This window comes from Leopardus geoffroyi, chromosome D1, assembly GCF_018350155.1.
Source record: "Leopardus geoffroyi isolate Oge1 chromosome D1, O.geoffroyi_Oge1_pat1.0, whole genome shotgun sequence".
In the NCBI taxonomy this organism is placed as follows: Eukaryota; Metazoa; Chordata; class Mammalia; order Carnivora; family Felidae; genus Leopardus; species Leopardus geoffroyi.
Window position 1 is genome coordinate 62,790,877 of NC_059329.1, and position 10,029 is coordinate 62,800,905.

Consider the following 10,029-nt stretch of genomic DNA (forward strand, 5'->3'; position numbering starts at 1 on the left):
AAAATGAGACCCTACTGATAGGGTGGCAGTGGGAAAGAACTAGAAAATATCTTGCTTAGCAGCGCTTCCGCTTTAAACATTGGGGAAGATGGCTTTTTAAACAAATGGAGTAGTGGGGCACCTGGGTAGCTCAGTCAGTTGAGCGCCCGACTCTTGGTTTTGGCTCAGGTCATGATATCACAGTTTTGTGAGTTCGAGCCCTGCATCTGGCTCTGTGTAGGCAGCGTGGAGCCTGCTGGGGATTCTCTCTCTCTGCCCCTCTCCTGCTCGCACTGTCTTTGTCTCTCTCAAAATAAATAAATAAACTTTCAAAAATGTTGTTATCTCATGTAACAAAGTAGAAGTTTCATTATGAGTTTAATTCCTAGTTATTGGTGGGGGACAGGATGGAGGGCAACTGCATATGTAACTAGAGTAGCTTCTAAAAATTATGCCTTTCAGGGAGGAAATTTAAATGACAACTCTCATTGTACTTTTGCTACAGAAGCAGAATTCTTCCATTTTTGCCTCAAAAGCTTCAACTTATTCCAATGAGAGTTTGAAGGTTAGAGATTTAGCTCTTGGCTACCTGAGTTTGGGGACTTCCATGAACAATAGCACCTGCCTTAGCCATGCCCATGGCATCTCTCAGGAACACACTGCTGCCAGACTCTCTCCTTTTGAGTCTGTCTGTTTGAAATCTCCATAGGTCATTTATACCTGTGCTGCAACTTCCCTTCAAACTGCCTTCTAAGAGAAAATGGCACGACCAGAGTCATTTTAAAATAAAACCCAAGGGGCGCCTGGGTGTTTCAGTCAGTTAAGCATCCGACTCTTGGTTTCAGCCCAGGTCATGATTTCACAGTTCATGAGTTTGAGCGCTGCATCAGGCTCTGCTCTGACAGTGCAGAGCCTACTTGGGATTCTCTCTCCCCCCTCTCTGCCCCTACCCCATTCATGCTTGCTCTCCCTCCCTTTCTCTCTCTCTCTCTTTCTCTCAGAATAAATAAATAAACTTAAAAAAAAAAAAAAAGCCAGAGCAGGTACTGCACAGAAAGTCCCTTACCTGCCTTGGTTTGCATTGGGCCAAAACCTCTGGACGGGGGAAAATGGCAATTGTTTTAAGCAAGTGCTTGAGAAGTCAGCGAGAGAACAGACATCCTGATCACAACAGTAACAGTTGTGGACTTTCTGAAGGTAAAACCAGCAGTCTGCCAATGTATAGCCCAGAGTAGTTTACCCTGTTAAAACACTCATGGCAACTTGTTTCCTTTTTCTTTACCTCATGTAATTGCCCCTTTCTTTTCCTTATAAAAATTCCTTGCTTTTGCCCTATTAGTGAGATGCTATTTGGGTTTCTACCTGAATCTATTCTCCCCGAATTGCAAATCTTTGATCCCAAGTAATCGCTCATTTGCCTCTCATTATGGCTCTTTATTTTCAGGTTAACAGAAGGTAATGATCACATGAAGCCTAGAATCCTAGAATCTAGAAAGTCCCTAATGCTGAAAGCATAGATGTTCAATCCATCTGCACCCACCACGGCCTGTCTGAGCCAAAGAACTACCATTCTTCATTACTACTTTCCTCCCTTTTTTCTCCACAGATACTTACTGTTAGCTTAAATTACACCTCACTAGAATTAACCTCTTAAAAGACATTGGGTTTGAATACTTATCACAAAGACAGGGTTTCATAGAAATGTGTACATAGCAGTCTTGCTATACTGAAAATGGAGGATGTATTAGATTATAAGTCAAACTCATACTAAACTCATACTAAAATTCTATGACTGAAGAAACAATAAGAGTAAGAGAGCTCCTAAGGTCTTCTAATAGAGTACCAAATAAGTATGAATATATTTCTCAAGATTTCCTAAGTGCCCATTTTATCTCCCTCACCAATTATGCAATGATGCATTCTAACTTTTTTTCTTGTTTTTTTTTAAGTTTATTAATATGTTTTGAGGGAGACAGAGACAACACAAGGCGGGGAGGGGGACAGAGAAAGAGAGAGAGAGAGACAATCCCAAGCAGGCTCTGCACTACTAGTGTGGAGCCTGATGTGGGGCTCGAACTCACAAAACCGTGAGATCATGACCTGAGCTGAAACCAAGAGTCAGTCATTTAACTGACTGAGCCACCCAGGTGCCCCACATTCTAACTCTTTATCTTCTTTTTATTTTCAAGCTTCTCTTACTTTATGATTGATTAAGTCTATACATATTTTGTGAACTTGAATTTATTCACCCATTCATTCATTTATTCATTCATTCGTTTGTTCATCCACCCCACAAATACATGTTGAGTACCTGCTGGATGCCAGATACTGTTATAGGAAGCAAGATATATTACTGAATAAAACAATCTTCCTCATGTACACTGTTTACTACAGGCTTACTATTCTTTCTTATGGTAAGGCTTTGAGCTCAGGGACTTTTCATTTTTCTCTCTAATAGCCAAGACCTTTCCTTCTTGAATTTGGATAAATTTTTACTCTACTCATTGCCTGAGTTTTGTATTAGTAAAGACTGGACATATCATAGATAACTATTAACTGAAGACTATTTAAAAAGATTTCACACATAAATAAAGTTCAAAAGTATAAAGCAGTAAAAAAATAAAGAAATAAGTATAGATTATTTTTGAAAGGACAAAATTAAAGCTGATACTAGATTGACATCTGGAGAGAGAAAATGAAGAATAAAGCTTCCGAAATTAGAAGGAAACTTTTTTTCTACATAGTTCTCCAAACTGGGTGTTGCTCAATGCCAAAATAATAAATGTTTTAAATTTTGCAAGCCAAGAGGCAAAACTAAGGATATTATATAATTATACAAAAAAGAAAACAAATTTCTATATTTTTATTGACAAAAATTAAAAACATAATAATAATTATTTAGTACCTTTTGTTGGTCACACAGGTCTACTAGTAAGAAGAGAATCCTTTTTTGTCTGTGATAACATTTCACTCAAGTATAAGTGGGATTCAAAGTTACTGTTCCCTACCATCAGAATTGATTGCAAATGTTCATATGTTAATACTGATCTATAAAATAATCATAGGGTGAAAAAAAGAGAGGGGGAAAACCAAGAAACAGACTCTTAACTATGGAGAACAAATTGATGGTTACCAGAAGGAAGGTCGGTAGGAAGATGGGTTAAACACATGATGGAGATTAATGATTATGTAAGTATTGAATCACTAAATTGTATATCTGAAACTAATACTACATTGTATGTTAACTAACTGGAATTTAAATAAAAACTTTAAAAAATTCCTTTTCGTGAAGATAAGAACTCTCAAATACTGATATTAATTCTTCAGCATACAATTTTAATTGAGCACATTCATCTCTTAGAAGGCACTTGTAGAATCCTATCAGACTTTCATCTTGACATTTGCCTTTTGCATTTTATTATATTGGAGATGATGGGTTCCGTACAGGGGACCCCAGGAGTGCCTCTTTCACATGCCTGTTATGGTCCTGAAGACAATCGAGACCTAACAGACTTAAGAAGAGCTTTTGGTCTCCCCTTAACTGCCTAAAAGAGTTTAGATAGGGGACCAGCACCAGAAAGAGAGCTATTGCCAAAGACAACTTTTTTTACACAGGGAAGATTTTGCATGGCATGGCAAACTTTTGTTTACCAAACATTGACTCTTCTCATCTCCTGTGAATTGTCTTCATCTCCTTTGAAGTCCCAAACCCATACCTGCTTCTCCTTACCTCGGGACTGCATGTAAGCCTCAATTGCTTATCAGTGGGTCTCATATATTTGGAACCCCCCATACTTAGGAAATTAAATTTATTTTTCTCCTCTTAATCTATTCCATGTTAATTTAATTATTAGACCAATCAAAGAACAAAGAGGGGTTAAGGGAAAATTTTTCCTGTCCTAGAGAGATCAATCATTTCCAAATGAAGGTCAGATGTTATATTTCTTTATACTTAACTCCTTGCCCCATTTTCATAAAAAGTTTTCATATTCTCAGAAATCAGCAAATCCCTGCACTCTACATATATTGCAAAACTTTTTTTAGGTACAGCTGTTTTTAAAGTCCGTCTGTTCCTCATCTCATTTCTACTTGTAGGTGGAGGAAGGTAGTGAGGAGTTTGGGGTTCTATAATGGAAGAGAAAATATATGTGGGAGGGGAAATTACTGATTATGGCAGCATTTTATATCTCTCAATTGAAATATTAAGAATACATATTGTTCATAGTAGAATAATTATAACCACATATAAAAAGTGCTATGCCGGGGCGCCTGGTTGGCTCAGTCAGTTAAGTGGCCGACTTCGGCTCAGGTCATGATCTCGCAGTCTGTGAGTTCGAGCCCCGCGTCGGGCTCTGTGCTGATAGCTCAGAGCCTGGAGCCTGTTTCAGATTCTGTGTCTCCCTCTCTCTGACCCTCCCCCATCCATGCTCTGTCTCTCTCTGTCTCAAAAATAAATAAACATTAAAAAAAAATTTTTTTTAAAGTGCTATGCCTTGTCACTCCTACCTAACACAGTGATATTAGTCACTACCCATTTTAAGTATGGGTGAGGATGTTAATTCTGCCATACCATGGTTAAAGTACATACATTTCCCAAACTTTGTCATGTGCATTCATGTTTTTCAGGGTCACAAAGTGTGATTTTGCTGTGACAAGATTTAGGATTTTAGTTCCCTATTATAACTCATTTCCCCTGCGCAGAGATATGAATTTTAAAAATAAGTAACTTTTTTGTTATACCTCAGACTAACCAGCCACCTCTCTACATATCAAGCTATCTTTACCCAGTGATGCTAGCATTCATGCATTATGGCTTTTACACAAAGTCAGTGTTCTGAAACCTAGAACTCACTGACTTTCACTGAATTGAAGATTACACAATCTCCAGGAATTCCATAGAGTCCTATAACCTGGATTCCTGTGTGGAAATGGTGTAATCAGGGGGAGTTGAGGTCCTTAGAGTTAAAACTCAGAGTCTGAAATACAGAAATGCTATTGGCCCTAAGGATTTTCCTTTGAAGAACAAGAATAGAGGCATTGGCCCTGTGGAGGATAAAAACAGATGCATGTGGCCATCATACATGGGTTGGGGAATTAGAGTTCTTTTTGGAGAGAGAAGCTGGGAACTGGTAAGTAATTTCCTGAGTAGACTGAGAAAACAAGGGAGAAAACTGTTGGAAACATAGCAGGGCCTTAAAAAAAGGAAACAGGTGGCTATTTGATTAGTTTCTCCATGAATCATTCTAAGATAAAATCCCCTACTCTACTTCTACCTTGAGTTTCATACTGTTTGTAGCTGATGGGAGAAATAGAACACTTCTGAGGTTATAACAGAAAAATATATGGCCAGTATCCTTGGTACTTTACTCAAGATTCTAGGAGGCAGTGTAGCCTGAGACACAAAAATCAGTGTGACTAATTGAGGTGGCATGAGGAAGACAGAGGAAGGAGAAAACTGATGAGCAATTTCTGGAAGGCATATTCGTCAGTGTCATTGGATTCCTAGGCCAGTATTCTTTCTTTACACTAGTGGTGCACAAATAAATATATGATATCTATGAAACAAATTTTCCAGTTGGAGATGCTTTCTTCAATGTCATACATTGTTACACCATCCGAAAAAAAGAAAGAAAGAAAGAAAGAAAGAAAGAAAGAAAGAAAGAAAGAAAGAAAGAAATATAGATGCAGACAGAGAAGGACTGGGGACTGAAAACAGAAGGAGTGTTAAAATTTTCAATTCATTCAAAGGTATAGTGAGCAACATGTTGCTACACTCAGTAATAAGTCTTAGGCAGATCTAAAGCGCTCAATCACATTTAGGTTTTCTAACAGGACTGAGAGCCCAACATGAAGCTGAAGAGAAAGGTAAGGAAACAAATAACATCCTGAAGGAGTAATGTGGCTGTAGTGATTTGAGAGCACCTGATGTGGTGTCAGTAAATTTGTTCTGATGGGTTAGTTCCATGTATTAGCCATGTAAAAACATTAATAAGTCTCCTTAATTAATGAGTTCAGTTTCATTATTCACTACTGATAAAACTATCTACATTACAGGGAGAATAACCAAGAATATATGGTGCCTGGGTGGCCTAGTCAGTTGGGCATCCGACTCTTGATTTTGACTCAGGTCATGATCCCAAGGCCATGGAATTGAGCCCTGTGTCAGGCTCTGTGCTGAGCATGGAACCTGCTTGAGATTCTCTCCCCCCCTCTCTCTCTCTCTCTCTCACCCGTTGCCCCTCTTCCCTGCTTGCACTCTCTCTCTCTCCAAAATAATAATAATAAAAGAATATTACTGTGCTTTGATATCTCCTATTTCATAACCTGAAGAATAGTTAGTACCCATGATGATAAACAGATTTCCTTACCCATATCCATACACAGAATAGAAAAATCCTTATAACTCACTTGGAAGTTCACTAATAAAAAGACTTCCAACCATCCTAATGTTCACTATTTGATACATTCTCATTGGTCTAAGAATGTAATAATGCTTAATTAGGAACAGAGTACGAGAGCTTAAGAGATTTAGTATAGAAAAAAATTTTATCTATTATCCATCTATTTATCTATCAATCAATCAATCATCTATTTATCTATCTACCTATCAGTAGATAGATTATCTTCATGGTAAAGAGCCAAGAATCCTGGATTCAAGATTTATAGTCAATGATACTACACTAATATCAGTTACTCATCTATAATACCATAATAATTACCCTTATTTAATATAATAAATATCTCTCATGAGGTAATTAAGATAATTGAGATGATTTATGCAAAAAATTTTATAATACTAATTAATGCATTGTAAGCAATCAATATACATTTGCCTAAACTGTTCCTTTTCAGAGAGACATCAAAGTTAACGTCAAAATTGAAGAATGTAACATACCCTTTAACTGGTCACCATGGATGATTACAACTGTACTACATTGACACTAGCATCATTCCTATTGAATGGATTGCCTGGCCTATAAAGAGCACATGTGCCTTGTTACTGCGCTGGGGAATTATGGGCTCCTCTATCTCATTCATCTGGAGGAGTCCCTACACTGGCCCATGTATTTCTTGGCCTTATTCTTCTTCATTGACATTGTTCAGTGTACTAGTTCTGTACCCAAAATGCTATGTATCTTCTGGTTTGATCTCAAAGATACTAGCTTCAATGCTCACCTGACCCAGATGTGCTTTCTCCATACCTTCACAGGGATGGAATCTGGGGTGCTCATATTCATGGCCCTGAACCACTATGTGGTCATCTGTTATCCTCTGTGCTATGCCACTATCGTCACCAATTCTATGATTGCCAAGGCTGGGTTTCCCACCTTTTTTTGAGGTGTGATACTCATCATTCCCTTTACATTACTCACCAAATGCCTATTATATTGTAAGGGCAGTATAATTTCCTACACCTACTTTGACCACATGACTATGGCCAAGTTGTCCTGTGGCAATATCAAGGTCAATGCAATCTATGGTCTGATGGTTGCCCTTCTGATTGGGGGCTTCAACATCCTGTGCATCACAGTCTCCTAGACAATGATCCTCCAGGCAGTGGTCAGTTTCTTCTTAGCAAAGTCTGAAGGTCTTCAGCACCTGAACTGTCCACATCTGTCCACATAGGACATCACCTATGTCTGACCCTTCTTCACCTTTTTCACCCACTGTTCTTGCAGTTATACAATCCCCCACAGCGTTCACATTTATAGGCTAACTCATGCCTGCTCCTGCTGCCCACCCTGAATCCTATTGTCTAGGGGATAAAGACTAAAAAAATACAAGAAGCTGGAAGATGGCGGCGTAGGAGGACGCTGGGCTCACCGCGTCCTGCGGATCACTTAGATACCACCCACACCTGCCTAAATAACCCAGAAAACCACCAGAAGACTAGCAGAATGGATTCTCTGGAGCCAAGAGTAGACAAGAGGTCCACAGAAAAGAGTAGGAAGGGCGGAGAGGCAGTGCACGCTACACGGACTGGCAGGAGGGAGTTGGGGCGGAGGGGCAGCCCACTGGCAAAGAGGAGCCCCCGAGTCTGGCTTGCAAAAATAGAGGGGTCTGATGGAGTGTGTTCTGACAGCAAGCAGGACTTAACACCTGGAAGGTTATAAGTTAACAGATCTGCTCAGAGAGCGGGAGGGCTGGAGGACAACGGGAGGGAGAGTTTTTGAGCCCCAGACGACAGAGTGCAGCTTGGCGGGGAACAAAGGTGCTCGCCAGCGCCATCTCCCTTGCCCATCCCCCTGCCGAAACCACAAAGGGAACCAGTTCCTGTCAGGGAGCTTGCTTGCACTGTGCAAACACCAAACGCTGTGCTTCTGCAGATCCATCCCTCTGGTGGGTCTGACTCCCTCCAGGTGCTGCAGGGCCCCACCTGAAGCAGATCTGTGAAAGAAAAGTGAGCTGAACCTGCCCCTCCCACCCCTGTGCACCTTGCAGATCCACCCCAGCTAATACGCCAGATCCCCAGCACCACAAGGCTGGAAGTGTGCAAGTAGCCCAGATGGGCCATGCCACCCCACAGTGAATCCCACCCCTAGGAGAGGGAAAGAGAAGATACACACTAGTCTGACTGTGGCCCCAGCAGTGGGCTGGGGGCAGACATCAGGTCTGACTGCAGCCCTGCCCACCAATGCAAGGTATTCAAGACAGCACAGGGGAAGTGCCCCGCAGTCCCGCACCACTCCAGGGACTATCCAAAATGACGAAACAGAACAATTCCCCTCAAAAAAACCTCTAGGAAATAACGACAGCTAACAAACTGATCAAAAACGATTTAAACAATATAACAGAAAGTGAATTTAGAATAATAGTCATAAAATTAATCACTGGGCTTGAAAACAGTATAAAGGACAGCAGAGAATCTATTACTACAGAGATCAAGGGACTAGGAACAGCCAGGAGGAGCTAAAAATGCTATTAATGAGCTGCAAAATAAAACGGAGATGACCACATCTCAGATTGAAGAGGCAGAGGAGAGAATAGGTGAACTAGAAGATAAAATTATGGAAAAAGAAGAAGCTGAGAAAAAGAGAGATAAAAAAATCCAGGAGTATGAGGGGGAAAATTAGAGAACTAAGTGATGCACTAAAGAGAAATAATATATGCATAATTGGTATCCCAGAGGAGGAAGAGAGAGGGAAAGGTGCTGAAGGTGTACTTGAAGAAATCATAGCTGAGAACTTCCCTGATCTGGGGAAGGAAAAAGGCATTGAAATCCAAGAGGCACAGAGAACTCCCTTCAGACGTAACTTGAATCAATCTTCTGCATGACATATCATAGTGAAACTGGCAAAATAAAAGGATAAAGAGAAAATTCTGAAAGCAGCTAGGGATAAACGTGCTCTAACATATAAAGGGAGACTGATAAGTCTTGTGACCAATCTCTCTACTGAAACTTGGCAGACCAGAAAGGAATGGCAGGAAATCTTCAATGTGATGAACAAAAAAAAATATGCAGCCAAGAATCCTCTATCCAGCAAATCTGTCATTTAGAATAGAAGGAGAGATAAAGGTCTTCCCAAACAAACAAAAACTGAAGGAATTCGTCACCACTAAACCAGCCCTACAAGAGATCCTAAGGGGGATCCTGTGAGACAAAGTACCAGAGACATCGCTACAAGCATGAAACCTACGGACATCACAATGACTCTAAACCCATATCTTTCTATAATAGCACTGAATGTAAATGGACCAAACTCGCCAAACAAAAGACATAGGATACCAGAATGGATAAAAAAAAATAAGACCCATCTATTTTCTGTCTACAAGAGACTCATTTTAGACCTGAGGACACTTTCAGATTGAAAGTGAGTGGATGGAGAACTATTTATCATGCCACTGGAAGTCAAAAGAAAGCAAGAGTAGCCATAGTTATATCAGACAAACTAGAATTTAAATTAAAGGCTGTTAACAAGAGATAAAGAAGGGCATTATATAATACTTACAGGGTCTCTCCATCAAGAAGAACTAACAATATAAATGTCTATGTGCCGAATACGGGAGCCCCCAAATACATAAAACAATTCATCACAAACATAAGCAACC

At 40.0% G+C, this 10,029-nt stretch overlaps 1 pseudogene; it reads left to right on the plus strand.

Moving 5' to 3' along the window:
• The first annotated feature begins 6,890 nt into the window (after positions 1-6,890).
• On the plus strand, positions 6,891-7,763 carry LOC123600460 (annotated as a pseudogene).
• Positions 7,764-10,029: the final 2,266 nt, after the last annotated feature.